A 26,363-nucleotide genomic window follows, 5' to 3' on the forward strand; every position below is an offset into this window, starting at 1 on the left:
CCCCCCCCCCCCCGTCTCAGACAATAACCCTCTTACAAGGATTCCTGTGCTATCTACATAACCTCTCTTTCCACACTGTCCCTTCCCACACTCTGCTGTTCTTAACATGGAATCCAGAGTGAGCCTTATAGAACCTCAGTCAGATCAGACCACATCACTCCACAACTCAGAGCCTCCAATGGCCCCCATCCAACTCAAAGAAAAATATCAAATCTTTGCTCTGGTCACTCTAAGATCTGGCTGCCCATCACCACCACCGCTTTCATCACTAACCCCTTTCCTGGGACTGCCTCCTCCCTGATTCTGCTCACCCACACCAGCCTGACTTAGCCCCCAGCTGTGCTCTCAGGCTAGGATGTTTGTACCTCCTGGGCCTTCCACTTGGAACACGTGCCCTAGGTGACTGCATGACTCTCTTCATCTTCAAATTCGGGTCTTTGCTCAAATGCCTGATTCAGTGAGCCTTTGCTGGCTGACTGATCATTCTCTTTACATTTCACCCCTATGCATTACTTTTCTCTCTAGAACTAATTGCCATTTGGTACCAGATGATGATAGGTAGGTAGGTAGGTAGGTAGGTAGATAGATAGGTAGATAGATAGATAGATAGATAGATAGATAGATAGATAGATAGATAGATAGATAGAGTGCTTGCTTATTTTCTTGGCTCCTTCTCCACGCAACTACACAATAAATTTCAGGACAATAGAGATGTTTGTTTATTTTGCTCTCTGTGTGTAGAACAGCTCTTGGCATCTAATGAACTCTTAACAAATATTTATTGCACAAATGACTGGATTCCTGATGACCAAGTAAACTTATGAGTACCATTCGGGTACACATTGCTGCTGGTGGGAACAGAAATGGCATAGCCATTTGGAAGACAGTTTGACTATAAATCAACTACCCTTGGTCTGTGTACATGTCCTGTGACTCCAAGCCCCTCTTGTAGCCTTACATTTACCCAAATGAACTGAGAAGCTGTGCTCACACAGAAGCCTGTGCCTGAGTGTTTTCAGCAGTTTTATTCATAATTTCCCCAGGCTGGAAGTAAACCAAATGTCCTCTCCTGTAGCATCCTTAGCTATCGTGAGCGTGTGAGTCTGCGGATGCAAACACTGGGGAATCCATAATGGGTACTTTTCATTCTACGTTCTCATTATAAATGACCAAATTGGCACTTGTATTTTTGTTTTTGTGCATCCATCTCTCCAGATGGTTGGTATGAGTCCCTCCTGGAAAGACAGAACGCACCCCGTTCTACCTCTTGCTTCACTAACAATGATATCAGGGACAGGGGGACTTAGGTGGCACCATCAAAATGAGATTCACTTTCCACAGTCTCTTGCCCTTTTCAAGAACTCCCTTGTTATCTGCCCCTACAGTCCACAAGGAAACGCATTCATATGTTTTCTGTGTGTGTATGTGAGAGTGTGTGGGGGGTAAGCATGTGTGTGCAAGTTCACACGCACATGTGTATAGAGGACTGAGGACAAGCTTGAGTGCTGTTCCTCAGGATCTTTTACATCTTTTTTTTTTTGAGAAAAAGTCCCTCATTAGCTGGCAACTCCTCAAGCAGGAGAGAATGGCTGACTGGCCAGCAAACTCCAGGGATTGGCCTGCCTCTGCTTCCTCAGTGCTAGCTTATTTTACATGGGCTCTAGAAATTAAATTCAGGTCCTCATATTTATAAAGCAAACACTTTTCCAAATGAGCTATTTACCCAATCCCCTTAATATAGCTATAAATCAAAGATGAGTATGTATTAATGGACCAAATGTCCTTCCTAGTCCACTTTTCATCCTACTCACATAGGAACAGGGCAGTGTGCTTCTGTTAGATCCCATAGTGGATTGGTGCTATTCTGGGCTAGAACCCCAGGACCAATCATCAGAGAGTGTGTCCATCATCCATGTGCACATATGTGTTATGTGTATGTCTTGAATCTCACTTGCTCTGTTTTTTCCTTCTGCCCAAACCTTTTCTTCTCATTCTTCCTTAAATCTCTCTTTTCTTCAAACATTTTATTACATTCATTTATGTATGTCTGTATATGTGCATGTATCTATGTATGTGGGTGCACATGTGTCATGGTATATGTGTCTGTGAAGGTCAACTTGCAAGAGTTGGTTCTCTCCTTTCTACACTGTGGGTATCAGGAATCAAATTTAGGTCTTCAGGCCGGGCTGCAGGCACCTAGAACTACTGAGCCATGTCACCAGTGCCAAATTTCTCTTCTTCATCTAACAAGAAAAAAATTTACTAGCTAAAAGTTGCTAGAAATGAAACCCAAGGATTGATCAGTAAAAAGTTTATTTAAACATTACTTTTTAGAATTTTCCCATTAGAATAGCTTTACCTGAAAAGCTTTGAGCTTAATCAAACTCTGGACCACATCAAAATATAAGTGGTAAACTCAAAGTTTACAGCTTAGCTCTACTACATGATTAAAAATTAGAAATGAGACCAACTTAGTTTCTGCAAAAGTATAGCTGTGGTTCAAATTAATTTTGAACTGAGTCAGTACACCCTTGAGGGCTTCTGAGAAGTAATATTAAGGTACATCTGTCCCTTTTCCCCCACATATTAATTACAACTATTTCCCTATCTCCTCACTTGCTTTAATAAAACAAACACCCAGACGTATCACTAAGGCAGAAGTGCCATGTCCTGTAGCAGTAGAGAGAAGAGGCAACAATTACCCCAAGTGAAGAACAGTTATGAATGTGTGAAAGCCCATTTTGTCAACTGGATTGAATAAAGAAAAGTTTAAGGCATTAGTAAGTCACCTTTAGTTATGCATGTGAGGACTTTTCCAGAGCAGATTTTCTGAGAGAAGGACCCACCCTGAACACAGGCAGCACAATCCCATGGGCTGGGATCCCAGGTTGAAAACAAAGGAGAAAAAGCAAGCTGAGCACCAGCATCCATCTCTCTCTGCTTTTGAGTGGGGATACAGTGTGACCAGCTGCCTCACACTTCTGCTGCCATGACATCCTCACTGTGATGGACTGTAGCTCTTCAAACCTTGAGCCAAAAATAAATGCTTCCTCCCTTGTGTTGTGTTTTGTCTGATATTTGGACCCAGAAAAGAGGAAAGGAACTGGAACCATATGTCACACTTGGAGCAATGGATACTTTTTATTTTAGAAACACTGAGAGTTTGGATTGACAAATTATAAAAGCAAATAGGAATTTAGAAATGCTCTTTAAGTGAGGAAAACGGAAAGAAAGGCTGCCTAGGGGAGCTTAATCCATAAGAAACTGAGCCCTCTCAAGGCTGTTTTTGCACACACAGCCCTGATTCTTTGATGTGCCTACCTACTCAGGATCTCAGGATAAGACATCCAAGCTGGAATTCAGACAGGAGCACAGAGCCTATTAGATCAAATGAAATTAGCTTAAAGGATGTAAAAATTTTTATCAGATATGCAAAATTAATTGAAATTATATCTCTGCCTAGAAGATATGCACATGGCAAAAAAGGCTTGCTACAATACAACAATTAAAATCTCATTATGTACCACCATCCTCAGTGATCCATGGGAGACTTGAGGCGGGAGTGGGAGGAAAGGCAGAGCTTCTTGGCTCAGCTGTGGATGTGGAGGGGACATGGTTGCCAGGTAACTGTGTAGTAACCAAGGAGGCAGGGCCCTCAGTCAGGGACACTTGCTAGAAAGGCCACCTGTAGGCCTTAGTTGCAGACACAGGAACCATGGCTATATCTACATCTACTAACTATAGTCACTGGAAAAGTACTTGGCTATCAGCCAATGTGCCTATATGATGGAGACAACTGATTCCTGCAAGTTGTTCTCTGAGAAACACAACACATGCCATGGCATGTGTGTGCACGCACACACACACACACACACACACACACACAAATAAATACAACTTTAAATTTTATTTCTTTATTCATTCAATCCATTCTCCACAGGCCTGTAGAGATGAGGAAATACCACATTGCTTCTCTCAAATTAGCATTGCCTTGGGCTGTCCTGGGAGATGGCTCAATGGGTATGCCTCATAAGCATGAAGATGGACTGGATGTTTGGATTCCAGAATCCACATAAGAGTCTGGGTGGGTGTGGAAGGCCGCCTAAAATCCCAGCCTTGGAGAAGCAGAGCCAGGGGATTCCCAGGACAAGCTGGCTAGCTAGGCAAAAAGGTGAGATCCCAGTTCAATGAAAGATCCGCCTCAAGATCCTCCTCAATATATAAGGTACGGCCCAATCAAGAAAGATCCCCAGCATCAACCTCAGTCCTTCCCACACATGGTCACACATGTATACACATGCACATACATGTGAGCACATGTATATACGTACATACACATACATATACCACACACATACATATGCAAAAAAAGTTGTCAGATAATCCTGTTTTCTCCTAAATTACAGTTTTGTGTGTGTATCTGTGTGTGTGTGTGTATGTGTGTGTGTGTGTGTGTGTGTGTGTGTGTGTGTGCACACATTCATGTGGATGCCAGAGGACAACCTGGGTGTCATTTTGCAGGAGCTGTCCACACTGTTTTATGAGACAGGGTCTCTCACTGGGACCTGGGGCTCTCCAATTAGGCTAGGCTGCCTGGCCAGGGAGGCTCAGATATCTTCCTGTCCGAAGAGCTGAGATTACTAACATGTGTCAAACTTTGTGGGTGCTGGCGGATCTGAACTTGTGTATGTGTGTGTGTGTGTGTGTGTGTGTGTGTGTGTGTGTGAGAGAGAGAGAGAGAGAGAGAAAGAGAGAGAGAGAGAGAGAGAGAAGGAGAAAGAGTGTCAGGTATCCCAGGTGTGCCTGGCTTACTTAGGTAAAATTGACACTGAACTTCTAATCTTCCTGTCTCTACTTGGAAAGTGCTGGAATTAATAGATGTGTGCCAGCACACCTGGTTTATGAGGTGCTAGGGATCAACCCTGGGCTCTGTGCATGCTAGGCAAGCAAGTACTCTGTCAGCTAAGGCCCAGCCCCTGCTCTAAACTAAAACTTTTAAATATGGTCCTGGCTGCAGGAGTTTAAAAATATTTCAACTCGGGGAGCATACCTTCTATCCATTAATGGTGCCAACCAGAAATGCAGATTCTCTTCATATAATTGAAGTGCTGTCCAAAATTTTAAAATCATGCTCTCCATTGCAATCAGTTTACAGTGCTCTGGTTGGGCATTAACTTGAAAATAAAAGTCTTAAAAAAAAAAAATCAAACTATCCATTCCTCTCTGAAGATGCCAGAAGTAGTGCTGAAAGCTTTTTGAAGCCGAGTAGAGGCCAAAATAAATCAATCGCCCCATACAGTGGGCTGGAAGCTGCAAATTTCAGTGGGAGCCATTTTCATTCCAGAGCCTAGCACCTTGCTCACCATGCAGTAAATGCCTGAACACATCCCTCCAGATTAATCTTTTCAGTCATGAGCTTGAAAGCTCTCACCTTGTGGTTTAAATACAGTCTGAGATGCTTGCCAAGCCAACTCCTGGAGCTGGCAGCTTTGCTATGGAAACAACCAGGCTGATCTCTTTCCAGGGAGCAGGTGTTGAGTTTGCTAAATTGTTTAATGCCATATCTAGCAGGATTTCTTTCCTTTTATTACTTCAAAAATTTTATTCTGGAGGGGGGTGCTGCATGTCATGGCATATGTGTGGAGATCAGAGGACAACTTGCAGGAGTCCATTCTCTCCTTTCACCGTGTAAGTCTTGGGTCAAACTCAGGTCATCGGATTTGGCAGCAGGCACATTTACCTGCTGAATCATCTCACCAGCCCACCCAACAGGGTCTCTAAAGAGATACGTACGGTTGTCTCTGTTGGACAGATTCTCAATGGGACCATAAAATACAATGGACGGTTTCCCAAGTTCTCAAGGAAGGATGCTGGGACTAGGTAGGGCGAAACCTTGGGTTGTCCAACAGGCCTTTCAAAACTCAAAACTAGCAGGGCACCTACCAAGATGGTTTTGCCATGGACTCACTGAATAATCAAAGTGCAGGCCCTTCTCTGGCAGGCTGCCTGTGGGTTTGCCAACATACTGCTCTCTCTATAAATACCTCCTATAAATGTTTCTAGTGGACAGTTTTATATTTTGTTGCTCCCTCCCCCTCTCTCTTTTTGTAAGTGTTGGAAGAGCCTGCAAGATATTTTACTGCCTTTCTTTGAGCAACACCAAATGCTCCAACATCCGTGTTATTAACATATGCATTAGCTGGGCCTATTGCTCTCGCAGTGGCGGCTCCCACTTTCCCACAGACTCCAGCAGCTGTGAATCAGAAAGCACTAATGGGCATGTTAATGAACTTTCTGCTATGGATCTAGTTGCTTCAAGAGGGGGCCATTTTAAGAACCCATTGCAGAGACTGATTGCTCCTTCTTCAGTCCCCTCACCCACCCAAAGTAAAAGTAGAAACAAAAGCAAAAGCAATAAAATCCCAAGCTTGGGGCCTCCACCTTGTGGTCACAAGGTCCAAGGTGGTGGAATTCTGAAATGCATTTACAAATTTTATAAGGCAAGAGGAAGTCACTTAGAAAGCACGAGAGATTGAGGATGTAGCTCAGTTGACAGAGTGCTTACCTAGCATGCATGAGGCTTTGGGTTCAATCCCCAGCACTGCATAAACTAGGCATGGTGGTATACACTTATTATGCCAAAACTCTGAAGGTGAAGGCAGGAAAATCAGAAGTTTAAGATTATCCTTGGCTACTATTGAGTTCAAGGCCAGCCTGGGCTACATGAGACCTTGTCTCAAAAAGAGGAGAGGAAAGGAGAGGCAAAAGAAAAGAAAGGCCTGGGGCATCAATATATCTGGGGAGTAGTGCCTCTCTCCCCTAGCACGAGGGTGGAGGGGACAGGCCCCATCCGACCTGGTGAGCTGCGATCTCTAGTCCCAAATAGTGTCCTATGGAGCGCGCATGAGGAAGGGGAGGGAAAAGCTGGCTCTTGCCAGAGTCCATGAAGCCCCAAGAGCACAGGGATGTGTTGCATTGTGCACCCTTGTATCCCAGTCAGTTCTGCTTACTTAGATGTCGAAGAGAAAGCTTTGGAGTAGGAAAAAAATGAATGAGTGAATGCAATTCCCAGCCATCCCACAGATAAATTTTCTGATGAATGTGGGTGGAGGGATAGGAGCCCCTGCAAGGAGAAGGTCCCTTGAAAGGAAAGCTCAAAAGTCATAGAAGAGAGAGAAATGCCAGGACACAGGGACCCACAGTGAACTTAGCAGGGGCAAGGGCAGGCTACAGGACCTCTTTCCAAGGTCCAAAGGGATCCTGAAATTAAGAGGAGTGGTAGTTGGAGGGGGATAGGTGTCCTAAATCAGAGGCATACCCCCACGAAGAGCTAAATAGCCCCATTGGGTTATTACTCACTTATTTACCTAGGAGCTCCTGGTATATTAAAGAATACCTATCTGGCAAAGCAGAGCAAAATCATTGGCACGTTTGTGTGATGCAGCCAGTCAATGAATGGCCTCCTTGGCCTCCTTGGCTTATCACCTAGGCCCTGACCTTGTGATATAGGACCACCTTGGGCTTGGTTCAACCCCTAAGCCAGAGTGCTGAACAGCTTCTGAGATCTATGGAAATCCAAGTCTCTGGATTCTTCAGAATTGTCCTCTCCCTCTTGATCATCCAGAGGCTCCCACTGGGGAAGAACCTCAGCAGGATTCCTTACAGTTGATTAATAAATGGCCAGATGATCTGTCAGTCTATTTGCCTCAGAGAGGAAGGGTTCCAGACGGTTCTCTGGACTGGCCCCACCTCTTCCATCCTGTTCTTCATCTGTGCCAGAAATCATGCCAGTGCCTAGCAGGTAGGTACCTTCCTACCTCATTCAAGTATAGCCTTTTCTTCTAAGGACACTTACATTGTCTCTCTTCCTAGATTTCCGTTGGAAATGTCTCACCGAGGCACCTAGGTTATAGGTTTAGTTGACAGGTTGAAGGGCAACTGAGAAGTGCCAGACCCTTTAAGAGGTAAGACCTAGTAGCAGTAGGTTGGGTCAATGGGGCTGTGCACTTGAAGGTGAGGAAAGGGTGACCTGCTTTCATTTGTTTCCTGAATATGTGAGGTGAGCATTTTTTTCCATGTGCTCCCACCATGATCTAATCCTACCACAGGCCCAAGCAAACTAAGTGACTCTGATGGTTAAAATGATTATCAACTTGACAGGATGTAAATCACCTAAAGATAAGCCTCAGGGCACATCTGTAAGGGAGTTTCTAGGTTGGGTTAATTAAGGTTGGAAATCCACTGTGAACATGTGCAGCACCATCCCACAGGCACGGGTCCTGGACCGAATACAAAAGAAAAAGTGAGCTAAGCACCAGCTTGCTTCTCTCTCTCTCTGCTTCCTGACTGTGGATGCTTATGACCAGCTGCCAAGCTCCTGCCACCAAGCCTTCTCTGCCATGATGGGCTGTGCCCTAGAACTGTGAGCAAAACAAACTCCTCCTTTTTTAAAAGCTGCTTTTATGAGATATTTTGTTGGAGCAACAAGACATCACTAATATAATCACCACATTCTGAAGCCTCAGAAACTATAAGACAAACTAAACTTTTTCCCTTACTAAGTTGATTTCCTTAGGTATTTTCTCACAGTTAAAGAAAATAAACAGGGAACACCATAATGACATTAGGCTTGCTTGGCAGATTGGATAGTATTAAGAAAAAAGTTTTATCTGAAGTTACATTAAACATGCTTAATTGGGGTAAACTGGTTACATGTCTTTTTGAGGGGATATGTACATTTTGGGAAGATCTCTTCTAAGAAGTGTTTGCCAGCAGCAAAGCTGAACAGCTTTAAAACATTTTGACCTATAACTAAATATATTTCCCACAATTACTCAGTAAGAAAACACACTGTGTGCCTGGAATATACTTTGTGAAATAGTATACACCAGTACTGAAGGATTCTGACTGCTGTTTTGGCCTCCTCTGAATACTGGTTTCCTACAGAATGGAAATAAAACCCACTTAAAGGCTGGAGACATGGTTCAGTCAGTAGAGCACTTGCCAAGTCAACATGAAGACCTCAGCTTGATGTCCAGGACTTGGAGATAGCTCAGTGGTTAAAGTGCTTGCTGAAAAAGCATGAAGACCAGAATTTGGATCCCTAGAACCCAAATAAATGCTGGATAGGTGAGGTGGCCTAGAGCAAGCTGTCAAGTGAGACAAACCACATTGGAGATCTCTGGGTGTGACTCAGATACCTTGCCTCAATGAATAAGATGGAAAAGCCACTGAGGATTTCCAGCACCAACCTCAGGCCTCCACATGCATACATGAAAAAAACCCATGCATTCACACCACACATGTGAAAAGTGGGCATGGGTGGGGCTGAGTGTAGCAGTCTGTGTTTGTAATGCCATAGCTGGGGGGATGGAGACAGGCAGATCCTGAGGCTTGTTAGCCAGGCAGTCTAGCCAAACTGCTAAGTTCCAGATAAAAATGGAAAACCCTGTTTCAATAAAACAAGGTGGATAACACCTGAAGAATGGGGCTCAAGGCTGACTGCTGGCTTCACATGCATACACACCCAAACACACATATGTACCTGCACATACAAACATATGCACACATACATGTACACACATAAACATATATATCTTTAAAAACATGCCTAAAAGGCAGGGCATGAATCATGTAAGTATTATATTATCTGAGTTTTTCCAGCACATCATCACGAATGAAAACAACAGCTTACCAGGGCCTTTTACACTGCTGTCTTTCTCACAGGGAAGGGAAGGGCTCTGTTAATAATCTCTACCTGCACAAGCCCTCCCTCTCTGCAGGACTTGACAATTTTCAAGAGCCAATCCAGTCTTCACCCCACTGTCACCTGTAGCCTTGACTCACAACCAAGACACGGCCACCTGCAGATGGTATGTGAGAGGCCCGAGGACAGACTGATGGCTGGTCTGGCCACATCCCCAGCACACCTGTCACTTAATCACTTTGTTTGGAGTCTGCCAGGTGGCCGCAGGAGCAGTCATAGAAGCCAATAAGCAGTTTGTCTCCCAACCACTGAGCCATCTGCCTTAACTAGTTTGAATTGTTTTGCTTTGGTTTTGAAACAGATGTGGTAAACAATGCCAGTCATAAAAAGCTCATTCAAGTGGAGTTCTTGCCACACACAGTCTTATTTAGATGACTAGTCACAAAATGAATCGGTGGGAAAAGTGTCCTAAGTGCACCTTACTTCATTAGTTACTTAATAAAGAAAGGGTTCGTGTGTGTGTGTGTGTGTGTGTGTGTGTGTGTGTGTGTGTGTGTGTGACATTTGTGCAGATGCATGTGCCTATGTGCATGTATGTGTGTGGAGGCCAGAAGTTAATCTCAGGTGTCCTTCCTCAAGATGCTGCTCACCTTGTTTTTTGAAATAAGGTATCTCATATTTACCTGGAACCCCTCAATTATGTTACATTAGCTGGCCAACTATCCCCAGAATTCCACCTGTCTGCACCTCCCCCAGAGCTATGAATACAAGAGCATATTATCATGGCTGGCTCTTTGACATGGATTGTTGGGGGTCAGATTCAGGTCCTCATGGTTTTATGGCAAGCCTATTAACAGCTGAGCAACCTGCCTAGCCCATAATGCTTCCTGCTGGTGAGAATTCCTTCTCTGAAAAAGGTAGCTGTGAGGAGTAGTTTGGTTTCTTTGGCTATCACCCCATACACCAACTCCCCAGTTTTTCTGAGTCAGTCTGTCTTGCCTATGGACCCCAGGCCTCACTTCTTAGGAACTCATCCCATTTCCCTAGGAATATTGAGAGTCAGTGCCCAGCCAGTGTTCAGGAGTCAAAGTGTGCCTAATATTTGTAGCAAATTCTTTGTCTCTTATATGGAGAGGAACAGATACAGAAAAAGAAGTCTGGGAAAAAATGACAATTATCCAAACTCTGATGGTTTTTGTTCCCAAGTAATTTTCAAAGACATCTGTAAGACCTTGCACATATGAATTGTGAAACTGATGATAAATTGAACTGAGATCATTCCCCACTTGACAAAACAAAAAAAGAAAGGAAGGAAGGAAGAAGGAAGGAAGGAAGGAGGAAGGAAGGAAGGAAGGAGGAAGGAAGGAAGAAAGAAAGGAAGGAAGGAAGAAGGAAGGAAGGAGGAAGGAAGGAAGGGAGGAAGGAAGGAGGAAGGAGGGAGGGAGGGAGGGAGGAAGGAAAGAAGGAAGGAAGGAAGGAAGGAAGGAAGGAAGGAAAGGAGGGAGGGAGGGAGGGAGAGGGAAAGGGAAGGGGACAGGGAAAGGGAAGTCACTACCAGGTTAAGGCTGCAGCTCAGTTGGAAGAGAACTTGTCTAACACACATGAAGCCGTTTCATCTCTAGCATCACATAAACTGAGGGCACTAGCCCATACCTGTAATCCTAGCATTTAGAAAAATCAGAAAATTAGGACTATCCTTGGCTACATTGTAAGTTTAAGGCCAGTCTGGCCTCATGAGACCCTTTCCTTATAATCTCATGAAGAATCCCAAATGCCTATTACGTAAAAGGAAACAACTACCTAAAAGAGGATTGCAAGGTTTCTCACAATTCTCACACTGGTTCCCAAGATGAATTAACAAAATAAAGTCCATGGAGACGGTCTGTGCAAAGTGAAGATGTTGGGTTGAGGCTCCATGAACACTGCTCTGCTCAGCGTCCTCCACCAATCACTGCCAACATTTGGGGGTCTTCGTTACCAGTGACATGCAGTGTTGGGTGTTTTATTTGGTTTTTAAATCTTTACATTATTCTGTGGAGTTATTTCCCAGTTGGAACATTCTGTTAAGGCTGAGGAAGTAAAGAAAACTTACAAGCTCAGAAGTCTCCTGAAACTTAGAAGATTTATGAAGGGGTAACAATTGCTGGGAAGAGGGACTCTGACCAAGCAAGCTGCCTGCAAGTTGCCTTGGGAGCTTCAGGGATGCAGCTTCTGTGAGTTGTCAGCCATGCTCCTGTAAGTAAGCTTTTACTCATGCTTCTGTAAGTAACCCCAATAAACTCACTGCTCGCTAAGCTAGACTTGGTGGAACAGTTTCTTTGGTCTGTTTGCCCAATCTGGGGTGATTAAACCTTTATTCACATCTTCCCAAGAATATCACACACAGAGACAGACACACAGACACAGATACAGACACACACACACACACACACACACACACACACAGACTTCGGTTTTGCAGTTGATTTTAACATATGTGTACAGAAGTAACTGCAAAGGCAGATTTCAACGGCACTAGTGCAGCTGCTTTTGACAAATGATTAGCTTGGGACATTGTTGGATCTCTCTGTAACTTAGATGCCCAATTGTTGCACCATAGCCAGAAAATGTGACTAAGTATGTGTATGAAAGTTTGTATATGAGGCTGGGAAAATGGCTAAGTAGGTAAAGCATTTGCCGTCCAAGTGTCAGGACTGGATCCCTAACACTCCTGTGAATACCAGGAGGGTACAACAGCCCACCTATAATCCCAGTGCTAGGGATGTGGAAACGGGATTCTCCCGAGTAAGCCGTCTGGCTAGACTAGACGTATCAGCAAGCTCTGGATTCAAACTAAAGATCCTGCCTTTATATATAAGGTGGCAAACAATTGAGAAAGGCATCAACCTCTGGTCTACATATACATACGCACATGTGTGAGACCATATATCTGAGAACACACATGCCCACAAACACATGCTCTCAAAAAAGTGTGTATGTGAACATTCTTTCCGGCCCTGAAGACATCAGTGATGCACAGTCAGGAACATGTACTGATGAAGTCCATTGACTCTTCCCAGCTCTGTACACTGTCTGATGTTCCTAGGACTGACGGAATGCATTTGAGTCAACTGAGAGGAAACAGATCCTATTGTGAAATCCCTGAGGCTGGAAATAAAACCAACCTGAAATTCAGTAGTGCTGTCCCTTTCTCCAACAGAGATAACAGAACCACATTCATTGAGGGCTGAGCTGTGGGGTACCTTTGTAGTCCTTAATGCAATCCCTCCCATTTCACAGGTGGAGAAACTATAAAAGACTTCACACGACTGTCCTAAAGTTATATAGGCAATAAAGACAACCAGGATGAAAAGATCAAACTGTGCACTTTAACTGCCTGCATTCATGATAGTTTTGTTAACACCCTGCTTACAGTATTCACAATTTCTAAAAGTTTTAATGAAAGCAGTTTATTTAGTATTTGGTTTTTTTTTTCTTGACAGTCTTACTAGGCAGCTCAGGATGGCCTTGAACTTAGGCACTTGGGATCCTCCTGCTTCTATTTCCTGAGTACTAGGACTGCAGGCATGTCAGCATGCCATCATGCTCTGGTAAAAGTAGATTGTTTTGTTTTGAATTTCGCATTGCCCAGGCAAACCTAGAACTCACTTTGTAGCTGAAGATGACCCTGAACTCCTGGTCCTGCATCCACCTGGGTGTATGAATTACAGCCATTCACTACCACACCCAATGTATTCAATGCTGGGGATCCATCTCAGGTTTCACACATGCTAAGCAAACCGTCTACCAACTGAATTGCACCTCCAACCCAGTCTTTTTAAACTAAAATGAATGAAGACAATGTCTCAGTAGCAGACAAAAACTTTCGTATTTTACAATAATTTTCCAACATTTCATACCCCTTCAGTCTCTTCAGCCACTCCATCCCCTCTTGGAATGCTGACTGTAACCACTTACAAACAATTGGAGAATAAAATGTGCTTTATTCTGAAGAAAGCTTTATTTTGGGATAAATCAGAGGGAAAAAATTATGTAATTCCTTAACATATTCAAAAAAGTTTGTTCAGAAATATAACAAAACTCAATTTTTAGTCAACTAAGTCTAGGAAACCCTTTTTAACATGATTGAAATAGCTGCCCAAGACTAGTTAACTACTATCAAAATATGTGAAGTAAAAACTGGACAAATTGAGATGCCAAGGTGGGTGGGGAAATGTCATGGGATCCCACCTCAAAATGAAGAGGCACATGCTTAGATTGGTGAATGCAGAGGGAGGGAGACTGGCTTTTGCCAAGAACTACCTCCCTGAGAGAGCTTACCTAACCTTAAGTGGGCAGCCCTAAATACAGGTACACATGAGCCCCACTAAATGAACGCAGTATATGTGTATGTAACAATAATAGTCAAAGAGGAGAACAAGAAATTGAGAGGGAGTGGGGGGCCATGGAAGGAACTGATAGGGGACTGGGAGGGATGGAAAGACAATATTCGTGTATCAAGTTCTCAAAAATAAAAAATTAAAATTAAAATGCATATTCCTGAAAGGAAAACAGACAAATCCACAGTCTTTACTGAGGCTTTACCAGTCACCTTTCAAGGATTAATAAAACAACTAGACAGAAAATAAGCAAGGACATAAAAGGGCTGAACATCTTCATCAACCAACTGGCCCTAATAGAAATTTATACAACATTCTACCCCACAACAACAGAATATACGTACTTTAACTTTCAAAATCGCACATGCCAGAACAGTCAATATCATAGCCAGAAAGCAAATCCTGACAAATACGAAAGGACTACATAAAATGATCAATAAGAGAAAGACACCAAGAAGCTCTCAGAACACTTGGAAACTAGACAACACACTTCTCAATAGGCTGTGCATCAAGGAGGAAGTCTCAAGGGGAATTTTAAAATGTAATGATTGAACTAAATGAAAATGAAATTCAGCATAACAATACTGAACAGAAAAATGTGTGCCATTCAAAGAACACACTAAGGGAAAAAGGGTAAAGTTAACAACTTACTGGCTTTGGCTTCAAGAATCTAATGAAATTAAGCCTGGGGAGATAGCTTAGTGGGTAAAGCTCTGGCCACACAGGCATGAGAACCTGAGTTCAGATCCCTAGGACTCATACAAAGCAGGATGCAGCAGGACACACCTGTGATTTCAGCACTCCTGTGGTGAGATGAAAGTGGAGACAGAATTCCCAGGAGCTCTTGGGCCAGCTAGCCTGGTGTACATGGAGGTAAGAGACCCTGCCTCAAACAAAGTAGAAGGCAAATAATGACACCAAAGTTGTCCCCTGACCTCCACATGCATAGTGTGGCATATGTATGCCCACAGTCAAGCATGTGAATACACACACACACACACACACACACACACACACACACAGATTTTTTTTTTTTAAAAAAAGAATCTAATAAAATTAAATAAAACAGGAGCCAATGAGAAGGTTCTGAGGGTAAGGGCACTTTCTGCCAAGCTTGACGACCTGAGTTTGATGGGGAAAAATTAACTTAATGGAGAACTAATGAGCTATGACTTCAGTAAACTTTGTTCTGTGTGGTGGATGTACAAATACTAACAAATGTATTTGATAAGAACCTTATGTACTAATAATATGCCTAACAATAAGGGCACTTGCTGATATGTGTAGAAGTAACAGGATTTGGAAGCTTCTACTTGTACTCAAATCGTAAAGGCTACTCTGACCTCAGTCTCAGCGTGTTACTGGGAATGTCACAGTCCCACATCTGCCTGAAATATTCGTTTTTGGTAAAGATCCTGACTGTTTAAATTTCCTACAATAGCCTAAGGGTATACACTTCTATGCTGGAAGTCTCAAATCCATCAATATGATTATTGTCAAAAGATAATGTGAAAAATCTTATTAAAAACCTGTATGTATTTCTGGCCAGTGCTTCAGTTTCTCTGGAGCAAGTTATCCTAGTCTGGGGCCCATACATAATAAAAAAATAAGCTTACTCCCCTTCCTGAGTATGACTTGAGTCATCTCACCATGCCAGGTCAGTCTCAGGGTAAGTTCTGTAACAAGCTCAACCCCTGGGGTCCACATGGTGGATGAAGAGAGCAACTCCAGCAAGCTGGCCTTTGACTTCTGCACACATGCTGTGGAATATGGCCATCACCCCTCTTAAGGAATCTCACCCCTCACACACACACACAAAATAAAAACGTACTTAATTTAGAAAATAGAAACAGGGAAAAGCAATAATAAAGAACAGAAACAAATAAAATTGAAAACAGGAAAAGAATAGAAAAAAATGAAACATAATTTTCTAAAAGAGAAATAAGCCTGAAGATTCCTTAAGGGGGAAAAGGAGGGAAGACACAAATTACCAATATTAGGAATAAAAAACTGATATCAAAAAGGTCAGAAGGGGAACTACAAAGAACTCTACACATCTGGCAACTTCGACAAAATCCTTCAGAAACAGAAATAGATTTAAACAGCCCTGCAATTACTAAGAAAATACATAATTTGACGCCTCAGATCCCTTTCCCCAAATCTGAAAGCCCAGAAATTTTGACTGGAGGATCTACCACAATTTTAATCAAGAATTAACAGCAATGGGGCTGGAGAGGTGGTTCAGTAGTTAGGACCACATACTGCTCTTACAGAAGATCTGAGTTCAGTTCCCATCACTCACGTCAAGTGGCTCACAACTGCCTGCAGTTCCAGCTGCAGGGATCTGACAACTTCTGGTCTCCCAGGGTACCTGCACTCATGTGCACATAGACATACACATAATTAAAAATAAAGTTATATCTTTAAGAAAAAAAAGAATTAATGGTAATTTTACACAATCCTCTTCCTGAAAAGAGGAGGAAGATTCTCAGGCTTATTTTGTGTTAGTAGATATAATCTGATAACAAAAATCAGAAACAGTATCCCCCAAAGATAATCAAAATAAATGAATAAAAGACCAAGAGATCAAAATGAATAGATGTATATATACATATATATCTTTAACAAAATATTAGCAAACAGGGGGCTGGCGAGATGGCTCAGTGGTTAAGAACACTGGTTGTTCTTGCAGAAGACCCACATTCAAATCCCAGCACCCACATGGCAGCTAAAAACTGTCCGTAATTCCAGTTCCAGGGATCCGACAGCCTCTTCTGCCTTCCACAGGCATTGCACGCCACAGGTGTACTTGCCTACATGTAGGCAATACATGCATATACATAAAAAAATAGCGAACAGAATTTAGCAATGCATTAAAAGAATTATAAATAATATATAAGGTATAGACTATCAGCAAAACTGAATATATAACATTATGGCAATTGGAACTGGTATAGTTTGGGCTGGGGATGTCTCAGTAGGTAGATCACTTGCCATGCAACCTTGAGGATCTGAATTCAATCATTAGAACCCACATTTAAAAAGCCAGGCATGGGGGCTGTATTTCCAGCTTGTAATTCCAGCACTGGGAGGCAAGGACAGGCAGATCTCTGGGGTTTGTGGTCCAGTCAACTCAGGCTACTTGGTGACCTCAGGCTAATGAGACCCTGGTGGGTGGCACCAGAATAATGATACCCCAGGTGGACATCTGGCCTCCATATGCATGCACACATAGGTCCATACACAAGTATACACAAGTGCATATATACCCACATGCAAATGAATATGCACACACAAAAAAGAAAATGTATAGCTGTCTGATTGGATTTCTTTGAGGCAGCCTCCTACTGAAATCAGTTCACCAATTTGGCTAGACTGGCTGTCCAGCAAGCTCCCAGGAGCCTCGTCTCTGCTGCTCCAGGCACTGAGATTACGGTAGCTTTTCACATGGGCTAGGGATTGAACTCAGGTCCTCATACTTGATCTATAAGCACTTTACCAATTGAAGCATCTCCCTAGCCCCTAATTTTGAACTCCTTAATTTCAGAAAAGCAAGAAATATTTTGAAAAAAAAATCTGAAATCTAGTGTTTCACTGACTCTTGTCAGGGCTCCAGAGATGCCAGATGGATGTTGAAGTGGCTTCTTATTCTGTTTGGTTTCTCTCTCGGCACGTGAAAGTTTTCTCACTAAACGTAGTGCTCTTCTTCCCACTGTCTGTCTCAGTGGCAGCTGAGATTCACATTCAATTACTTTCAGAGCATCCTCTAACTGAGTTCAGATTCTTGGATATGGAATTGTCTCCTTGCCCATTGAACTTGTCCATCAATCCATCAGATGGGAGAGACCCAGGAGGATAGATCTTGAAGTTAAAGGAAGAGTGAAACACAATTTACCATTCAGGAATTGCTCCCACTTTGGCTCCCACATCACTGCCAAGGGAAGGCAGCAAGTGAGTCTGATTATCTTCCTGTCACTCAGACTGTAAGGGGCCCCATCTCATCAGCCTTGCTGGGAGGGTGGCACTCTGGCCTTGTGTCAGTGTTCTACTTGAACATGCTTGACCCTCTCTCCTCCACTCCCCACCTCCACATCATTCTGAGACTTTCCAGATTGCTTTTCTCCTTTGGGAATCCAAAGTGTCACTCAACAAAATAAGAAGCAAGCAGTGAACTGGATGATCTTGGATCACCTCTAGTCAGCAAGAGACTCACTGGAGGGAGAAGCCGAAATAGGTAGCACATTAGTTACTTTTCTGGTTGCTGTGACCAAAGAGCTGACAAAAAGCAGCATAGGGGAACAAGGGTTTATTTTTGGCTCACAGTTGAAGGGGATACAGTCCTTCATGGTGGAGAAGGCATGGCAGCAGGAATGTGAGGCAGCTGGTCACATTACGTCCACAGTCAGGAAGCAGAGAGAGATGAATGCAGGTGCTCAGCTCACTTTCTCCTTTTTATTCAGCTTAAAACCACATTCAATCAAATGGTGCTGTGCACAGTTAAGGTGCTTCTTCTCACCTCAATTAACCTAATCTATATAGTTTCTCACAGGCATGTCCATAGGTTTGTCTCTTCAGTGATTCTAGATCCTTTCTAGGTGACAATATTAACCATCACAGGCCCTGGACAGACAGACTACTTCCAATCCCAGAACATCTTGCTTCATGCTGTGTGGCTTTCCTAGCCCTGAGTCATAAAAGCTTAGCATAGTCCTCCAGACACAGCTGGCCTCCTTCATCCTCCCTGAAAGTGTGCAGGTATCCTGGGACATACTAATTTCATCTGGACTCTACAAGCACTTGGCATACGCCAGGACGTAGCACGGAGTTTTACAGACTTTTTATAGGGTTATTACAATCTCCTACAAGACACCAGAAGTTTGATGACCAGGCCTGGCCCCTGTCTCCAGTTGTCCGGATCCCCTTGCAGTGTTGTACAGATCCCCTCCCCTCTATTCACTCTAAAGATCTCACTCCTGCCTTTCCACCTGTGTTGACAAGGGAAACAAGACTTCACTTAAGATGTCAACTGTTTACTATTTGCCCATGCTATCTACCTGCTTGTTTTTGTACATGGTTTTTTTTTTCCCCATGTAAAATTCTTCATTCCCACATGGTGAGATGGTTTCATCAAACTTCAATTTTCTAGTTTCACATATTACAGTAGAGGACTAGGTTAGAAAATGAACATACTTTCACTATAGAGTGATACCAATTTAGCCATCCTGTGACTGTCTTCTGAACAGACCCAAATAGTCCATGGAACATGTTGATGCAAGATATAGCTCAAATGTCAATGCTAGGCCTCCCATTTAAACACTTCTTGTGTGTGTGAGTGTGTGTGTGTGTGTGTGTGTGTGTGTGTGTGTGTAGAGGAGGTGGGCACATGCATGGCATGGTGCTCATGTGGTGGTCACGGGACAACTTGCAGGAGTCTGTTCCCTTACTCCATCCTGAGTTCCGGAAGGTTGAACTCAGGTCTTCAGGTTTGGCAGCAATTACCTTTACCTGCTGAACCACATCACTGGCCCTGTGTCCAGCATTTTTACATGGATTCTGTGTGAATGCACTCAGGTCTTCATATTTTCACAGTAAGCACTTTAGAACTGAGTCATCTCTCCAGCCCTTAATCATGTCATAATCAGGAAATAACCCAGAGACCTGGTGAATAGAATTAGGGTAAGTGTTGAAGTGAAAATTTAAAGTACTTCATTAATGTAACACCATTTGGGCAAAATTCATTCATTCATGCTGCAAATATTCCAACTCTCCCCCACACAAAGCTTGCAGCAACCTACAGAGCGCGAAGCAGAAGCCTGTCCATGGCCTGCTGTCATTGTTGCCTCTGATTATTGTTACAACCAGGGAAAACAATAGATCCTGCCCCCAAGAAGCTTCAAGGACATAGAAAGAGGAAAAGAAAATTAGACAGCGTCACGGTTTGTATAGTCAAGCTTGTACTCTAGAGCCACACCTGCCCCACTAGGCCATGCTGCTTCAAAAAGACCCTGGATTAATTCAGCAACTGGTCTCCGTGCCCTCATGTAACTCTGTTTCAGAGAAGCTGGGAGAGGAAATGGCACACAGCTGAGGGCTGGGAAGGCCTGAGAGTCTGATGAGTAGTGTGATGGTTGATTGTCTACTTGACAGGATATAGAACCACCTAGGAATCAAAGCTCTAGGCATGTCTACGAGGGAGTTTAGATTAGATTAACTGAGGTGGGAAGACCCACCCTGAAAGTGGGGTACACCATCCGTGGTCTGGGGTCTGGAACTTCTTGACCATGTGCAGTGAGGCCAGCTACCTCATCCTCTTACCACTAAAACTTTTCCACCGTGGTAGACTGTCTCTTCACCTCCCTTCTAAAAGTTGTGTTTTACAAAGTATTTTGTCACAGCAAGAAGAAAAGGAGCCAATACACTGTTTTTGATATATTTGCTCTCCTGCTGTATGCAGTGAGTTAGAGATGAAATTACTAGAAAGAAGGAGAAGAAGGATGGTAAGTTTTCACAGGAGTGACTAGCACTCTAAAAATCCTGAAAGGCTGAACAAGTTTTTCCCTGTGGTCCCTTCTGCCTGGAAGCTGTCCAAGTCACTGGAGCACAACTTGCTGAGACAGCATTAAAGCCAGCCAGTGATCCTGCTCAGGCAGCTGCTGGGCTGGAAGATGTGTGGCGCCCACAGAGGTCTGTTGCAGGTGGTACGAAGGTTGGTGGTCTAAACAGTGGTTCATGCCTGTGCTGTGCTGAGAAGACAGAGCGGAGCAGCTGCCAGGCATGGGGTGGGCCTGGAATATTAGTGGCTCCTCTCCTTGCTCCCATCAAATACCTGGCAAGAAGCAATTTAAGGAAAGAAAGATTTGTTTGGGGGTCACAGTTTGAGGGTAGAGGCCATCGTGGTGGGAATACATGGCAGCAGGAACATGAGGCAGCTGGTCACTCTGCATCCACAGTCAGGAAGCAGATGAATGCTGGTGCTCAGCTCTCTGTAAGGCTAAGTTACACATGTAGCCTTTTGTAGACTGACGATTTCTTCTCAGACTGACTGATTTAGCAACTTAAAATCAGTAAGAAACTGGGGGCTCAATAGATGGCTCAGAGGTCAAGCATGTTTGCTCAGCAACCGTGAGGACCAGAGTTGGGATTCCCACTATCAATGGTAACAAGACAATTTTCTTGCAAATGCCTGTAGCCCCAGCACCAAGTGGAGAAGAGACAGGAAGATCACTGTGGCTTGTTGGCTTCCAGCTTTCCAAGAAAATGTGAACCCCCACTGAGTAGAACTTCATTGTGTAAATGTACCACATTTTCATTATCCACTCATCAGTTGAGGGACACTTAGGTTGCTTTCACCTCTTAGCTATTGTGAAAACAGCAGCAACAAATATGGATGTACAAGTGTCTCTGCAGTAGGATGAGTTCTTTGGGTATAAGCAAAGGAGTGGTATAACTGGGTCAAATGGTAGGTTCATTTTTAGCTTTTTAAGGATTCCCAACACTGCTTTCGATAGGGGTTGCATGAGTTTGCAGCCCCACCAGCAGTGGATGAGTGTTCCCCTTTCTCCACATCCTCTCCAACATTTGGTATCATTTGTACTCTCGATCTTAGCCAGTCTGATAGGGGTAAGATGAAATCTTAAAGTGGTTTTAATTTGCATTTCCCTAATTACTAAGGATGTTGAACACCTTTTAAGATGTTTCTTAGCCATCTTTATTTCTTCTTTTGAGAACTCTCTGTTCAGATCCTTAGCCAATCTTTTAATTGAGTTACTTGCTTTCCTGAGTCTTTGTTTTTTGAGTTCTTTGTATATTCTGTCTGTTAAACCTCTGTCAGATGTGTCACAGGTGAAGATCATGAAATTTGCAGGTAAATGGAACTAGAAATGGTTATCTAAGTGAGGTAACACAGAGTCAGAGAAATAAATGATGTATGTTCTCCATATGTGGATCCCAGTACCAAGTCCTTGTAAATGAGCATGTATCCAGACATAACTGCAGGAACCAGGATAATGAAAAGTAACCAAGGAGGTAAAGAAAAAGAAAGAACCCGAGAAGAACAGTAGGAAACAGGTGTTACTAATGGAGAAACGGATAAAAATGGGGTCTTTAAATGGGAGTGGGGAGAGAGGAACCTTGGGGATAAAGGGAAAGAAGGAGCTCAAGAGAGCTGGGACCATAGGAGACAGGTATTATCAAGGGAGAAATGGGGAAAATGGGGGCACTTTAAATGGGGAAGCCATGGCAGAAGGGTTAGACAGTGAGAGAGAGAGAGAGAGAGAAAGAGGAGAGATAGATAATGACTAGCTAGTTTTAAAAGAACTAGAGGGAACCATATTAGTCCAACAACCTACTGACAAATTATACATACATTATCCCTACATGAGTCCATGTGTATAGCTAAAGGCTACATAACAATAAACAGTGCCAGACAGGAGATATCTTCCTTTGAATTTTTGGCCAGGGTGGTCGAAGAGACTTCCAAAACGACTCAGGCTATTGCCACAGCCCTTGATGGCCTCTTGTAACTTAAAGGCAAGACCCTACTGCTGAAGACAGAACAAACTTTGGACACAGGGTTTGGAGCAATAGAGCTGAAACTGACCTGCAACCACTTCCCCTGAAGGCTAACTCTCATAGCTTTGGAGAGCACTATGAAGGTGCCAAGAGAAAACATCAATGGATGATCCAACACCAGCTTCAAGACCAAATAACCACATCAATGGCCAGCACAGCCTACGACATTGGTACAGTAGTAGCACTTTTATCTTGGGGGCAGTCAACAGCTACCTAATTTGACTAAACACCCATTCTGTGGTAGGCAACCCAAATGTGGCACCATAAACATAACCTAATACACATGGCTGGAGTGGTCATAGTTCTTAGAGAAAACCCCAAGACTATCACATCCCTAAACTAATATGATCTCTTACTATGTGCAAAATATGTATCCTTATATTTACAGACAAATATCCCAGTCACCACACATCAAAGAAGCTCATTTTGTACCAGTTAGAGACTATTACCAAGTACCACAACTGGTCACACATGGACATTGTCTATGAATTGCCCAGGCCTAAGTGACACATCTACAATGCAACCTCTACACCTAAGGCTCATAGAACACAGAACAGGGATAAAGAAGAGGACGCTAATGAATCTCTCAGTTCTCAATAATGAAGCTCCTTCATGCAGCAGAGGGTCAGGAACACAAAAGGTCACAAATGGTCAAAGTGTAGAGATCTAGAGTCTGCTAAATTATGGTCCTTGGACAGGATTCCTTTATTGAACTTCACCCACCCAAGGCTCAGGGTCCATTGTGGAAGAGGGGGAGGAAAGACTGTAAGAGCCAGGGAGGTGGTGCATGGCCATATGGAAACAGAGTCCTACAAGCTCCTGGGAATCTGCTCATATGATTCTATGGCAATGGTGTCAGCATATACAAGTCCAATGATAACGCAGGCAGACAATAACAGGGCATAGAACTGGGAAAATGAACAGCAGAGCTCAATCTTATCTGAAGGAATACTGGCAACTCATTGTTGCTAGGGAAAGAAGAGCTAATCTTCCTAAAACAAGAGACTTTAGATAGGCTGACTAGACTCAGTGGATAGACTTGCACTGGAGAACAGCTGGGAACACTACAACCCAGTGGGCCTTAACAAGGTGACAGAGTATATGGGTTCCACTGGGGGGCTATGGGAAGGTGTCAGAGTGAATAGGGGTATAAAGATTATTAAGATTGTTTGAGATGCTCTGTTTGAAATACACAATAAATAAATAAATAAATAAATAAATAAATAAATAAATAAATAATGAAAATGTAAACTCCCTAGTTTAGGTAGAGACCCTGCCTCAAAGGAAAAGGCAGTGAGTGGTAGAGGAGGACACCTGATGCCCTCTTCTGCACAGATACATACTCGTATGCAACCCTCCAGCACAAATGTGCACATAGACTCACACAGATGTATGCATATGTGTATACACACAAATAAAAATAAATCATAAAAGAAAAAGCATTAAGAACAGATGCTTTTGGCACTCTGCAATTCTCATCAGAGAATTCTAGGTTCTTTTAGTAACTACATCCACCTACAGTCATAAGATAGCTGTAGTGACTCCAGATATTGCATCCTTCTTAACAACTCCAATACTTATGAGGGGGAGAGAAGAAACATCCCCTCCTAAAGGTGGAAACATTTCCTAGATCTTCATGCCTTCATCCCTATATTCTCATGTTTCATTGGTCCAAAATGGCATCATTTGCCTGATTCTAAATCAGTTATTGGTGAAGAAAATTGAAATTCCGTGATTTTCCTATACCTAGGAACGCAATGTAACCACTGAGGTACTTTTAATACCTACTTGGGGCCAGTGATATCAGATTTCTGGAGTACAGACTCTGTATTATTATTGTTGTTGTTGTTATTATTATTATTATTATTATTAGTGCATATGTTGGTTTGAGACAGGGTCTCATGTAGTCCAGCCTAGCCTCAATCTCATTATGTAGCTGAGTGTGATCTTGAACTTCAGTTAAAGTTCTGTTGATACAAGAAACAGCTCAAATCTCAATTCTAGGCTTTTATTTAATCACTTGTGGTGTGTGTGTGTGTGCGTGTGTGTGTGTGTGTGTGTGTGTGTGTGTGTGTGTGTGTGTGTGTAGAGGAGGGTGGACACATGCATGCCAATGTTTCCATGTGGAGGTCAGAGGACAACTTGTAGGAGTCTGTTCCCTTGTTTCACTATGTGGTTCTGGTGTGGGTTCCTTTGGTGTGTATGTTATGAGGAGTCACAGGATGGCTAAACTAGTATCACTCTGCAGTAAAAGTTTGTTCATTTTCTAACCCAGGTCCCCTACTGCAATATGTGAAACTAGAAAAACAAAGTTTGAAGAAACCATCTCAAGGTCTGGGAATGAAGAGATTTACATAGAAAAGAAAATCACTCTGCAAAAACAAACAGGCAGACAGAATGAGCAATTGGCACCAACCAGTTGGAGTTTTAAATGAACAGCAACACCACACCTGGTTTGTGAGGTGCTGGGGAGAGAACCTAGGTCATTGTGCACCTTAGGCAAGCAGTCTGCCAACCGAGCCACATCCGTAGCTCCGAAGGTCTGTATTTATAAAGAAGTTGTGATGGGGGGCCAGTGTTGAAAAGCACTATTGGAACTAATCGAGAGTCATTGCCTAAGTACCCTCCAAGATATTGATGCAGGAAAGGACTTTCTAAATTGGACACCAGCTACTCAGGCATTAAGGTCAGCAAAATAAGTGGGACCTCATTAAACTACAAAGCTTCTGTACAGCAAAAGAAACAACTAAGAAAGGGAAGAGGAAGCCCACTAAGTGGGAGAAAATCTTTACCAGCTACACATCTGACAGAGGATTAATATCCAGAATATACAAAGAACTCAAAAAACAAAGAATCAAGAAAATAAATGACCCAATAGTAAAATGGGCTATAGACCTAAACAGAGAGTTCTCAAATGAAGAAATAAAAATGGCTAAGAAGCACCTTAAAAAGTGCTCAACATCCTTAGTAATTAGAGAAATGCAGATAAAAATCATTTTAAGAGTCCATCTTACCCCAGTCAGACTGGCTAAGATCAAGAGAACAAAAGACTCCAAATGCTGGAGAGGATGTGGAGAAAGAGGAACGCTCATTCACTGCTGGTGGGAATATAAACTTTGTGCAACCAGTGTGGAGAACTCTCAAAAAACAAAACACAAACCTCACATATGATCCAGTTATACCATTCCTTGGCATATACCCAAAGGACTCATCATACTGTAGAGATATCTGTACATCTATGTTTGCTGTTGCTCTCTTCACAATAGCTAAGAAATGGAAACAACCTAAATGTTCCTTACCTGATGGATTGTAGCACTAATTCCTTATATGTGAGCATATATATTCTATTGTACCACCAGGAGCCAGGAAAATGGAAAGGATGCATGGAGATGATGAAAAAGAAAGAACCCAAAAGAGGGGGATAGTAGGGAACAGATATTACCCAGGTGGTGAAAGTGGGAGTGTTTGGCAGGGAGGAGAGAAGGGAGAGACATGCAAGGGGCCATCATAGGCAGAGGAAGTCAAGGGAAGAGGGGGATGGTGGGAAGTGGGTATTATTGGGGGGAGGGTAGGAATAATGGGAGTTCTGGGACTAGGGAGGAGAAGGGAGGAAAAAGAGTGGAGATGAATGGATCTTGGGGGGCTAGGGAACCCGGAGAGAAATGTGATGTCCCTAAAACCCTTTGAGAAATGCACATATAGGGTCT

General features: G+C 43.1%; 1 protein-coding gene across 1 annotated transcript in view; it reads right to left on the minus strand.

Annotated features, from left to right (window-relative positions):
* The window catches only part of Gpr39 (G protein-coupled receptor 39), a 227,421-nt gene that overhangs the window by 60,716 nt on the left and 140,342 nt on the right, over positions 1–26,363 (minus strand). The gene's annotated exons all lie outside the window — the stretch shown is intronic.

This window comes from Nannospalax galili, unplaced genomic scaffold (genome assembly GCF_000622305.1).
Source record: "Nannospalax galili isolate Female #2095 unplaced genomic scaffold, S.galili_v1.0 scaffold995, whole genome shotgun sequence".
Lineage (NCBI taxonomy): Eukaryota > Metazoa > Chordata > Mammalia > Rodentia > Spalacidae > Nannospalax > Nannospalax galili.